Source organism: Cupressus sempervirens, chromosome 3 (genome assembly GCF_028749045.1).
Source record: "Cupressus sempervirens isolate cs-2001-9-10 chromosome 3, ASM2874904v1, whole genome shotgun sequence".
Taxonomy (NCBI): Eukaryota; Viridiplantae; Streptophyta; class Pinopsida; order Cupressales; family Cupressaceae; genus Cupressus; species Cupressus sempervirens.
In genome coordinates, this window is record NC_143120.1 from 544,211,407 (window position 1) to 544,226,270 (window position 14,864).

Consider the following 14,864-nt stretch of genomic DNA (forward strand, 5'->3'; position numbering starts at 1 on the left):
TGATTTTTTTTTAGTAACTTCTTTTAATCCATCACTTTATTTCTTTGTTAATAACCAAGGAAGGACACTCGTATTTATGTGGTCTCCATTGCTATTTGAGTCAATGAAAACTTTTAGTGCATGATTAAATTCATGAATGTCATTACAAATTTTGGCAATTTTTTCTCTAGCATGACTTCCATCTAATATTTTCTATAGTGTCTCTATTACATTGTTTCCAATATGCATAACATCAAACAAATGTATGATTTAGAGATCTTTGTAATACAATAACCTACTAAATTGAGTAGGATAACTTTTTATTCCTCTAAGAAGTTGGTCATTGATGCCTTGATGACCTTCATGAGCATCAATTACATCATTAATAAATAAAAGACCATATTAAAATATAAATTTCAAACTTGAGATCACAAACTAGACATTACCTCGATGATTTAATCAATCGTATGTCAACTTTCATAGATGAGGTTTCATTCTTTGTGGCCTTGATATTGTCTCTTCTTTCCCATTAAAATGATGTTTTTCAATAATTTGATACTTAAGATTATTGTAGAGAAAGTGCCTAAACTCATCAGACACCTCCTTTCCTAAACTTCTTGAATGATGAGATTTCATCTTCGAACCACAAACTAGACATGCAAATTTTTCTTTTGTCTAAAGACTTAAAAGATCATGTACAATTATCATGCACAACTTAGACATACAACAATAATGTGTAAGCACTATAACAGACCAAAAATATGTGACCTTAACAATATAACATACTACAAAAATGAGATAGCCCAAGGGCATCATGTATTTTCCATACAATCATTGCATGGAATTAAAATTATTTTTTTCCTTTTGGTCTAGTAATGTCATACATACTAACCCCATTCCATAGCTTCAACAACTCATCAATAAGAGGCTCAATATACATGTTCATATCTTTAACCTAGTACTTACCTAGTAATTGAATGAACATAAATATTACATAATTATTATGACCATTGTGATGTATTGTTTATAAATTAATTTAGATAACTATTAAATGAAAAAATACTTGGTAGAATCATTGACAATATTATGTGCTCCCCTTTATAGAAATCCAAGGAGGAATGTTATTGTTAATAACAAAAATAAGCCACACTAAATAAACATATCTCAATCTCCAAATGGGTTTACACCGTTTGCTACCAATGAAAGCTTGAGATTATGAGGTTCTTTAAAGTGTTGTCATCTTTCTTTTATGTCTTTAAATGTAGAACCATTCATAGGCATTCACATAATGTCATCTTGACCTCTATTGTGTGCATGGTAATCCATAAATTGTTCCATGCTAGTGTACCTAAATAATCGTTTAAGACATGGAATAATAGGAATGTATCAAAGAACCTTGTGAGAAACTTTTTTTGTTATTTGACCTAACCGATTGTAAGGGTTTCATAAAAAATGAAGATAATCACACCATTGTCTTTCTCAAGGATACTATATCTATTTTGAAGACTACCTATTCCATCATGAAATACACTTGAATTGTCAACCTAGGGATGTAGAACTTGAAATGGGTTAGCACAACATGTGAACTAAGTTCCTTTAAGAGTCTTAACACTATGCTATAGGAAAGTAAAATGCATGAAAGGAGTATACACTACTATGATAAGATACTAAACACACGTGGACTAACAAAAGATAATCACAAAAAAATTTGGATAATGAATCCAAACTAGTTAATAACTCAAAACATCCACCATGATCATTTTTCGCGAGTGCTGTAAGAATTTTCAGAGTAACCATGTTGCAGGACTGTAATGAACCTTCTTGGGGTCCATTGTTTATTTATGACTTTTCGTTATTTGTCTCCCTTTTTATCACAATTCCCAAAACTATCATTGGCATTATAAGCTTTTGTCTCATAGTCACTGTCATCTGTGGCTTCTGTGTTGTAACTACTATGACTGTCATCACTAATTGTAGGCATGCCAATCTCTTTTTGACCAGCTAAAGCTGACTCAATTGTGGCTAAAGCTTCTGGAGTATGAAGATCGGCAACACCCAAAGCCAGATCCATCTCAATGTAGTGTTCTTTCCATTCATTACTTTTATCCTTCTCCATATAGTCAGAATATATAGGTTTTGAGGGAAAGGTCGCGACCTTTCTCTCGGTCACTAGGTATTGGTTATCATTAATAAATGCTAATATGTTATTCTTTGAAATAATATTTAGCATGTTAATATTTTATTATATAATAGGTCATTAATATTATATTTCAAAATTCTCATTTATCATTTGATATATATTGCATTGTAAATTTTGAACAAAGTTATTATTTTAATATATCAATGGTATTCGATATATGATTATATATTTTATTGACCATTGATATTATTATGATCATATCTTATTTATTACATATTATTTATTAATTATAAATTTACTAAATTATTATGTATTATTTATAGTGATTATTTGCTTATTACTTATTTTCAATTTAATATGATTGTTTATCTATACTCTAACTATACTATACATTTGAAATAGTACTTCTTGTGTTTTCTTCATTTCTTTACCATTCTTCCCATGTAACTGTAATTATATTAATAACAACATTATAACATACCATATATTATATTAATAATAATAATATTAGTAATATCATTTTTCTTAATACTATTACATAGTATATTTCTTTATATATTATTTATAATAATATTTAATTCTTAATTATTATCATTATATAATATTTTATTGAATATTCATATATCCTTTTTAATTTGGGCTCATTACAAGGACTAATACAGTAAATCTATCTTGAAAATAGAAAATTTCAAAGAATGAATCTACTCTATCTAAATCTATTCCACCTCCCAAGTGGGCCCCTTGGTTGGCTTCAACTAACTAAGAACACAATAGGTATTCCAAAATCACTCTTTCATTAAAATCCTTCTTTGACTACATCAACTAAATAATTCATGAAGAACAGGAAAAAGAGTAACTTCTGAATCTTAAACTAGGATTATCTATTTTCTCATTACCATTTACTAAGACGATCCAAAATTCATTATATAGAGGATTGGATACTTATTAAAAACATGATATAAAAGCTTTGAACAAACATTGCCAGAAAAGAAGGTAGAAGATCAACCATAACATAGTACATTTATTAAGAAACAAAATAACAACTCATAGAAAATATAGCAAGTCAAGTCTTCCTGGATTTTTTGGAACAGTAACTCCTCTATAGGTGTGGCTTATCCATAGGAACCAAACTGTGCTTTCCTTGCCATGATCGATCTCCATCATCTTCTTCCTTTAATGTAGTAATCACCACCCTTTTGTGTCGCTCTTCATTTCATGAAAGTTAGAAACATTCGAAACACATATGCAAGATAAAATTCCTATTCTTATTCAGATATTAGAACATAGCTTAACATATTTATATGAAATAGTGCATTCTATGTATAATATTAAGAAAAGTATGTCATACACACTACCCATAGGTTTAGTAAGTTATAACTGTCTCTAGCATAATTTCACAAGGAATTACACAAATATTTTGGAAATGTTTTTGAATAAAGTGCAAAGAGGAAGTCTAAACTATAAAAACTATATCAAAATTAAGACATTAATATGCCTCATCATCTGCCCCCCACTATTGAAATGCTTCTCCTCAAGCATTATACTTCTTTTCCATAGCTCTGAAATCTCCCACTGTAGTTTTCCCTTGCTTCCCACTTCTAAAAGTGTAGAAGAATCATTGTTGCACTTCCAATGTTCACCCAAGTGTTCCTTAACCAATTTATCCAGTCTGGTAGCACTATTATCATAAAGAGGCCAAAGATGGGTAGGAGGTTGAAAAGTCAATGACATCCATAGTTCCTTTCTAATTTGTCTTCCCAATTATATATACTTAGCCACCCTATTAAAAAATGCCTCATAATTGACAGGGCTATGTGGTTCTGTCTTTTTGAAAGCTTCTAGCAATTAGTTCCATTAGTTCTTAAGCCTTGCAATAGCTCTTTGCTGAGTAAAGTTTGGAAGTGTCTAATACTCTCTATACACCTTTTCTATTTCTACAGACACTTTCTCCCTAATCTCTAGCTTTGGTCTTCCACAGGTTAATCTGAATGAGTCCCTTAGAAGGTCATCAACTTTATGTGATTCAGCCCATAGTGATAATGGTTCATATTTCTCAAGATCTCTATAGGTATCTAACTACCTATCATAATTTGTCTCATTGTGCATCCAGGACATTAAAGCTCTAAGGTGAACATCTCCTATGTAAAGCAAAGGATTCCACTCTATCTCATGTGGAATTATGAAATTATGTAAATAAAGTTCGCACAATAAATTCTTCTACCATGAAGGAAGAGTTTGATACTCATTGTAAAAATCTTTAGTGCTCATTTTTAAATTCACAATCAACATCCCTTATTATCATCATTAGTTGAAATAGTAGAAACTGCCCCTTCAGACAAAGGGAATACACCCTGGGTGGTGGCCTGCAAGCCATCACTTGGTTAGCTAACTTTAAAGCTTTATTCATTTGTTGTTTCTATTTCTCAAGTTTCTCTTTCAGTGACTCAATTTCCTCATCTTTGTCAAATATTACTTTCTGCATTTGGTCCCTTTCTTGCTTCTACAAGGCCTTTTGAAAAATAAAATGATTGTACAAACCAAATAATATAGATTGAATTGTTGATGAGGGGAATTCTTGAGCCATAGATTCCTTCTTTTGCTCCTTAGCAACTTGCTAGAAGTAATGGGTATACTAGGAAGATCTATAAGGCATAATAGAAACATTAGAATATACAAGAATTGGTGGCATGGTGGATTGATCATTTTTAGGGGCTTTTTCTGAGACAATAGTGGGGTTCAACTCACACATTTCCTTACTCCCCTATGGCAGTTCATTAATAGGCTCATTTTCATTTGTTTCCACATTTTGGGGTTCCAACTACACAAGAGTGTCATCTAGAATATTCTCAACTACTGATTCTATATGAGATTTTAAAATTGAAGCATTTAGGTTTTCAGTGGAAACTAGAGATACCTAATCTCACATGCGGGGGCTTCTATGCACAAGAACCTCTTTAGCTTTGACCATTTTGTGGGTCTACTTTGGTTTAGGTGTGACTAAGGTAGACGCTATAAGAATGGTTACTACAAGAAAAAACCTTTCTCTCTTTGTTACTTTAATAGAAGGGTTTTGGGCTTCCTTTTCAAGATTAGGGCTCTCTTTACCAACCTTACACTTACCTTTGCCTCTGGAAGAGCTAAGTATATCATCCTCTGAAATAGGTTCAACAGGTTTTTTTGAGAGGATAATGTTGATTCTTTTTCTATTTCAGCAATATTCTAACTAGGCTCTGTAATTTCTTCCTCATTCCCTAACTTTTGCAGAACGGGGTTGGCTTGAGGCTACAAGGTTTTAAATTCAACAAAGTCTTCCCACGATATGGGAGAGGAATCCCTAAGAGACATTTCAACTAAAAGTTTGATGAGGGCATGATGAGAAATATAATTTTCATTTCCTTTCTGAGTTTCTTTAGTGCTAATACACAACATATTATAAAGGAAATTCAGGACATTAACTTAAATGTTATGTCTTATACAACTGAGTAGCTTAAAATGGTAAGCATGCAAGTTTGAAAACCTACCTTCATAGGTCAAATAGCTAATGATATGGGTTGCTAATTCTAGATATGGAGCCAAAAGAGAGAGTCTTTTATACCTTTTCTTTGAGATGTCTAGTTGAGGGTCACCTAGCTGAGAGAACTACGCCCGTGATGACCTAACATCATGTTCATTTGGATAATGCTCCCCATTTGTTGGTAGTCTTGTGACTTCTCCTATCTACTTCTAAGTAGCAATTACTTTTAATCCCCATACTATGGCTTCGCCTTTATCAAATGTTCTCATAAACTCTATTGCTACCTCTTCATTGAGCTTAGTTAAATGCAAGAAGTAGCCAAACCATTCATAGGCATGAAATCATCAAACTACTTCTACATCCACAAGTAAAATACTATGAACAACCATCTCATATCTCTGCAACTGTCCTCCCATCTTCAAAATGCTTAGCCTCAAATTTTTTTCTATTCTCACCACCCTGATAAGTTTTATCCCCTTTAACACTTCTACAAATACCCTCTTCTCAGAATTTGAAATTGATCTTTCTGAGAAAATTATGATACCACATTTTCTTAACAAGACTCCATTATGTTTGGCATGTAAAATAATGATGCAATTAATTATGAAGGACATAAAGGTTTAACTAGAACTATTCTCATAATAAATTGTTAATATTATAATTCTGTCGGAAAAATTATATTATATATATGAGATATATAATATACGACAAATATTATATATGGAATAATTAACTTATATTAAGAGTCAATATATATATATATATATATATATATATATATATATATATATATATATATATATATATATATCTTGTTATAAAACTATTATAATATATTACTTGTGTTATAACTATAACTAATGTAAGTTAATATGTCAAGGGGACATGTCTCTTTGAGAGACATGCCTCTTTATTTTCTATATATATTTGTTTGTATAGTAACTTGGAAAACACATAAAAGATTCACAAGTGCTATTACAAGTTACAAAATAGATTAATCGAACCTATTTCACTAACATGGTATCAGAGCAATATACGTTAGCTGGGACTTGTGAGATTTTCACTTACATGGTTGGATTTGGACATAATCACTTGTCTCATAGGTTTGATATTAAATAAATAAATATTTTTGTTTAGACTCAACTATTATCGGGTCTTTTTATTTGAGATAGAGCAAGATCAGAACTTCACCATGTTAATCGTATGATAGAGATTACAAGCATCACAGAAGCCCGTATTGTTGAAGATGACATCTCTCAAATATTAGCAGAGCATATGGGAAGATACGACACTTGGGATCAAAATGGAGGATCAGATAGGTATAAAACTTTGGGCATTATTACTGAAGCAGGTGATCACACTTAGAAGGGAAAGATTAAGAATTATTTTGTTGGAAATTAAATGGAAAACTATTGCGATTGGAAAACTCTCACACGATTTCCCATATCCACTATCAGATAGATAAAATGCATTCTTTTAAAATATCAATGCGGTAGGAGTATGCAGTGGAAGTGATCTATGCAAGGCCTCTTAGAGCACTCTATGATTACAGATCATAATTGCAACGTGTCAATATTAATGGAGAATTTTATTTTGGTGAAGACAGATAATATTCAAGCATTACTGGTACCAGATGATTGACCTCGTACTTAAAAACAATAACAACCACAAAACTGTATAGAGGGATAGTCACATCATAGTATCAACCACGATATCTTATGCTCCTATTCAAAGTGGATCATATCCATTCATCTCAGAAATTCTCATTGGGTCAGCAAGAAAATCAAGGGAGATCCATTTTGACCTAGCATAGGAACACAGTATCGCTTTCAAACACATTTCCCATCTACTTATAGAAGAAGATAGAGGGTTTGGGAATAAAGATGAGTATTTTTGATCTTTGGTATTGATTATGAGAATTTCATGACCTTGATCAGCACGGGGCAGATGTTAATGCTATTGACCACACTGGTTAGACTGCTTTGCACTGGAGTACTATGCGTGGGGCAATTCAAGTTGCTGAATTATTGCTCTAGGAAGGTGCTCGTGTGGACATTGCAGATTCAAATGGATACCGTTGGATTGAATTTTTATGTTACAAAATTTGATGTACCTTAAGAGTGGAGACAACCAAATTTTTAAGTTGAAGCTTATGAAATTGTCAATTTTGAGATGACAGTCTATTATACAGAATCTAATATTGTTATGGTGAATAAAGCAAAGAGGATGTTATTTTTCAAGAGGATGTTATTTTGAAAGATTTGATTGGAATATGATTGAAAGAATACAAATGGAAGTTGTATGTATTTCAGTTACTCATTGGTTTGAGGATCTCATAAATTGTCCTAAATCACTAAATAAGAGAATCATCCCCGAGATACTCATGGAAAACTATCCTTGGAAAGAATGTTATCACGATGCTGTACCATCACTTCTGACTAAAGAGGTTCAAACTTTCATTACAACCATAGGAAGTTGAGGGGTACTACTACTATTGTGAAATCATTCTAGAATGTCATTAGATGACTGAAGAATATTTTTAGAGCTATCCTTCCGAATACATTAATTTAGTGATTGCATGATGAGATAATTCCTATGTCATTATCTTCATCAACCGTAGAAGAGGAATGTCAAAAATGTTATTAATGATTGTCAAAGAATGAATATATATATATATATATATATATATATATATATATATAGCTATCCTATGTCATTATCTTCATCAACCGTAGAAGAGGAATGTCAGAAATGTTATTAATGATTGTCAAAGAATGAATATATATATATATATATATATATATATATATATATATATATATATATATCCTTCCGAATACATTAATTTAGTGATTACATGATGAGATAATTCCTATGTCATTATCTTCATCAACCGTAGAAGAGGAATGTCAGAAATGTTATTAATGATTGTCAAAGAATGAATACATATATATATATATAGCTATCCTTCCGAATACATTAATTTAGTGATTGCATGATGAGATAATTCCTATGTCATTATCTTCATCAACCGTAGAAGAGGAATGTCAGAAATGTTATTAATGATTGTCAAAGAATGAATACATACATACATACATATATATATATATATATATATATATATATATATATATATATATATATATATATATATATATATATATATATATATATAGCTATCCTTCCGAATACATTAATTTAGTGATTGCATGATGAGATAATTCCTATGTCATTATCTTCATCAACCGTAGAAGAGGAATGTCAGAAATGTTATTAATGATTGTCAAAGAATGAATACATATATATATATATATATATATATATATATATATATATATATATATATATATATATATATATATATATATATATATATATATATATATATATATATATATATATATATATATATATATATATATATATATATATATATATATATATATATATATATATATATATATATATATATATATATATATATATATATATATATATTGTTACCCATGTTGCAGTGTTTTGTTGAGTGGTTGTCAATTGGAGCATTATGACGTTCAGGCGATCGAACAAGTCCTCAAGTTTATAAGTGGCACACTTATACTTCCCCTGCTGGCCATTTGAAACATTTGGAAATAAGATTGGAACATTAGGCATGCTACCAATATTTTACAAACTCAATCTTATGATAGTATCTCCAAAGAAGTTGTGATTTGTTAATCATCTGATGATTATGTTGAATAATGTGAGGCTCTTGAAGAAAATATCCTTGATGATAATGAGAGGGAGTCTAACAATTCATTAGAGGTAACCTTGGAGAAAGAGAGGGAACATAAAATAAAAATGCTTAAATCAAAATTTGATGATCTTGGTTGAGAAGGAGTAGACCTTGTTGATCGATTCTCCACTAATCAGAAACAATAACAGCTAAAGGACTATGATTCATGGGATAAAATATCATGTATGTAGGTTGGAAGGCCTTATGCTATCAGGATAACCATTGAACTAAGGAACCATGACATGACTTGCTACTAAGAGGTTAGAAGGATGATAACAGATTCAAATGATACTTCATCGGAGAGAACCTTGTGCTAAGAGGTCAGAAAAGTTGATATCAAACTAAGAGTGAGAAACCTTACTCTCTAATATGTTTTATGGTGAATGTTGTGACAACACCACATGATAGTATTCATGGAGACTTCATGCAAACTTTTGATGTCATACATGTATGAGACTGTCCCCTGTGTACATCATGAAGAAGTGACGACTTCTAAATGATTATCACTTGTATTAGGAGAAGTTGTTGTAAAGTGACGTCCTTACAATAACTTGTAGCATGATTCATTTTTGCAAAATTGTTTCATGTAAAGGCTTTATCTTATAAATCAACAACTAGGCGGTTGATATCATTAATTTGATTATCTACAAGTTGCTTGTATAGATATATTTTTGGTACTTGGTGTATATCTTGCCTTGATATTCTGATAGGCCATTACCACATTGAGTACTTGGTGGATATCATTTAGTTGATGTTCTGATAGGCCATTACTTAGAGTATTTGGTGAATATCATTTGATTGATATTCTGATAGGCCAATGCTCATGTTACCAAATATGATATCAAATAGTAATTGGTGAATATCATATATTGATATTCTGATTGGCCAATACTTACATGATATCATGTTCTAGAAATCTTTTGATCAAAGATTTCATATATATATTATTTTAAAATATTACCTATGGTGTAATATCTATGTGTTTTATCCTTCTTCATTAAGAGGGAGTGTTAATGTTATAATTTTGTCGGATAAATTATATTATATATATGAGATATATAATATATGACAAATATTATATATGGAATAATTAACTTATATTAAGAGTGATATATATATATATATATATATATCTTGTTATAAAACTATTATAATATATTACTTGTGTTATAACTATAACTAATATAAGTTAATATGTCCAGGGGACATGTCTCTTTGAGAGACATGCCTCTTTATTTCCTATATATATTTGTTTGTATAGTAACTTGGAAAGCACATAAAAGATTCACAAGTGCTATTACAAGTTAAAAAATGGATTAATCGAACCTATTTCACTAACATAAATCATAGTCCTTTTTTAGCCATGTCAATTAGTGGAGATCTTTTTCAAAATCACAATGAAAAGGTATGGTAGATACAAAAAAATTTTCAAAAATTAAAAATGAGACCACCGCTAAAGTTCAACCTACAACATGGACATGACTAAGGTGACATGGAGATGACATTTGGAAATTAATACACTTTCTCAGCCCCTAACTAAATTTTGAAAAGTGTCCACACTTAAAAATTTGGGCATAGAAATGAGAAACTGGCTTTAGGCTTAAACGATACATTTAATGCAGTATTATATATAGATATTGAAACCTATGTGCCAAAAATGAATAAAGAGGAAAAATGTTGTACCTAAAATTTGAGAGTGTATTTCTGTATGCAAACTGATGAGGTGATAAAGTATGATGAACGCATAAAAAGTGTCAATGATATAGTTTATTGAAAGTAGTAAAAATAGAATTTGTGCACGATGTGGAGTGTGAGTGGATGACAGATAAAGAAATGAGATGAGTTGATATGAAGGAAAGGAAAAATGAATGAAAGAATGAACCTAAGATTAGATGAGGTTTTATTATGAGCACTCATTGAAGGTTTTTTATGGTACAACTATAGGAAGAAGGTTTGCACCTTTTGTTGCAAGAACTATGTCAATTGGAACTATTGTAGGAACTCGTCTTTGGTCTATGGTTTATGATAGAGGTGCAACCTATAGCCATTTAAAAAAAATTTGAACTGGAAAAGATGTAATGCCCCACCAAGGGATCCAAAGAATTTTACTAAGTTTGCCAAACAATTTTTTTTTAAAACATGAAAGATAAAACCATTCATAACATTTGCGAAAGCAATAGCAACAATTCAAATGAAAATAAACATAACATATATAAATAACAGGCTACATTTTTTAAAGATCCCTTAACGTTGTATCACATCAAAATTAACTATTCGTCTAACATCCCATCCTTATGAAATAATAATGATACATCCAATGTACTTAAACAATAGACAAGTGTCCTTTTGTAATTATATTTTAGTTTAGCTCAATCATCCACTGTACATATCACAGGGTATGAAAAGCTTAAAAGAATAAACATCCAAGTAAATAAAGTACATCAGCATCATCTAATATTAATCCATGATGCAATAACATAAATGAAACCACATATCATACATGATACATCATCAAAAAATATAAACATCCATCACAAAAGCTAACCATATATCACAAACATAAATAACTAAGTGCACAGTTCCTCCCAACCTTAAATAGCATCATTAGACCATCATAGATCCTAGCCATCCCTTCATGCGTAACATTCCAAAGCACCGAAAAGATTATCGGTATTAACATAGTAGGAATGTCACTCCTAAAACATCCTACTAACATGCAAAGTAAAGCATAATAAATCATCAACTAACATATGTAAAGTAAAGCAAATCATCAATATAAGAAACATACCAGTAAATACATCCATCATAAGGTATATTATCTATCATAATGCTCCAAGAACATAATGAAGAATAAATACCAACCAAGGATACTCCAGCCATGGTGTCTCGGACGGATCTCAAATGATAAGAGTGAAAAATACACTACCACCCGACCACGTGGACCCTAAGTGGTCCACTCCCACCGTGCTGAGGAGATAATCTCAAGTTCCAAATAAGATATCAATCACAATCAAAGTACTCTCTAAGTCTAGGAATCCTAAAAGTATACTAACTCAAAGGTTCCAATCACACACAAAATCGACATCTAATTCCCAGAGGCACACAAAGACATGTAGGAAACCTACTCTGCAAGCGGGAAAGTGTCATCGCAATTATCACGTACAAGTTACCCTGAAAGTTAGCTAAACTCCACGGGTCCATACTGATCTCATGCGACCACTAGTATCCTCTCATACTGATGAGGCATACTACGGAATGCACGGTCGCAACCATGCGCTCTCACTACTCCCATCCTAGCTTGTACAAGCACTCAAGGCATGAGCGAGAACATCAAAACAATTATCTTTTTAGGTTCATTTAATCCCCATTTAGTGTGTAAATGTTATCACTTATTAACCAAACTTACAATGAGTTACCTTGGCAGCCACTTAGGGCCCCGACCCCCATTGCAAGCCACTTCTCGACACTACAAGTAGATAACCTATCCTAAGCTCATGGAATCATAAATCTCAAAATTATAAAAGATAATCCATAATAAAATCATCAAATATGCATAAAAGCATCAAATATCCATAATAAGAATCATCAAATCTCGAAGATAAGAATCATCAAATCTTCATGAGCATCTAAAAAAGCATCCATAGAAAATCATGACCACAACAGTTCTCTATTGGAAACTGAAGGCATCACTGGTAATCATAAGTATCAATTGGTTCTCAATAACCAAAATATATCTCAAGATAAATGGTTCTCAACAAGCAACCAAGAATATCTCAAAATCATACTGATCGAAGACTCCAAAATGGTTGAGTCAAACATGTCACAACATGACATCATCAAGAAATAAATCCATATTTCAGTCCCATCATGGCGACTAGAAAATAATCCAAGGATAACTGATCGATGACTCAAAAATGATTAGCTCAGGTGTCTCATATATCTCAGTTGCACACATGAAGACTGATGAATAACAATCAGTAATACAAACATTTCATAGAGCATACGATCACATTACCATGGTTAGGCTTATAAAGATCGAGACCAAATAAAATCAACATGCCTTCACATCTCATAACCTCAAGCCTCTGGTAACAATCTAGGACTGGTCAACACTAGTTAACCGAAAACCCAAAACAAGAAGTATATAGATTACACGATGCAGACACATGTTTTAGTTTTGCTATCTTACATAGTTGAATCAAGTGTAGGGGTTTTCTATTTTCTGTTTGCAAGTATACTTTCAAGTGTCTTAAGTTTCATCATTTAACCTACGAGTCAACCCATTTGTTCCCCGATAGCATTATTCTTCCATTAATAAAAAATAATACTTTAAGAATAACTTAAAGATAAATATTCACTAAACTGATTATCATTGACCTTTAATTGTTCTCTTGATTTAACTATGATCTATATTCTAATTGATTAACTCTCCTTCATAAATCAAGGATCATTATTCATTTATAAAAGAACCAATTATCAAACTAATAAGAATTATAACTTTATTAAAATGATCAATTAAATCAAACAATTAACATAGGTACACCATCCATGACCTATTAACATCTAATAGTTTCCAACTCAATAATACTAAGTCTCACCATTAAAACATCTAAGGTCATTATTCAAGTCATAAAAATAAGACCTATCAACTTCAATGTCGACACTACACAACTTTACTAAAAGAATCGATATATCATATCGATTAAAACTTTGCTACATAACTAAATTATTAATTAAATCTAATTAACTCTAATTAAATTATGTAACAAAGTTTTAATCGATATGATATATCGATTCTTTTAGTAAAGTTGTGTAGTGTCGACATTGAAGTTGATAGGTCTTATTTTTATGACTTGAATAACGACCTTAGATGTTTTAATGGTGAGACTTAGTATTATTGAGTTGGAAACTATTAGATGTTAATAGGTCATGGATGGTGTACCTATGTTAATTGTTTGATATAATTGATCATTTTAATAAAGATATAATTTTTATTAGTTTGATAATTGGTTCTTTTATGAATAAATAATGATCCTTGATTTATGAAGGAGAGTTAATCAATTAGAATATAGATCATAGTTAAATCAAGAGAACAATTAAAGGTCAATGATAATCAGTTTAGTGAATATTTATCTTTAAGTTATTCTTAAAGTATTATTTTTTATTAATGGAAGAATAATGCTATCGGGAAACAAATGGGTTGACTCGTAGGTCAAATGATGAAACTTAAGACACTTGAAAGTATACTTGCAAACAGAAAATAGGAAACCCCTACACTTGATTCAACTATGTAAGATAGAAAAACCAAAACATGTGTCTGCATCATGTAATCTATATGCTTTTTGTTTTGAGTTTTGGGTTAACTAGTGTTGACCAGTCCTAAGTTGTTACCAGAGGCTCGGGGTTATGAGATGTGAAGGCATGTTGATTTTATTTGGTCTCAATCTTTATAAGCC

The 14,864-nt window shown here is 31.0% G+C and overlaps 1 pseudogene; it reads left to right on the top strand.

Annotated features, from left to right (window-relative positions):
* Window positions 1–6,836: 6,836 nt before the first annotated feature.
* Window positions 6,837–14,864, top strand: part of LOC149567571 (floricaula/leafy-like protein) — a 46,080-nt pseudogene continuing 38,052 nt past the window's right edge.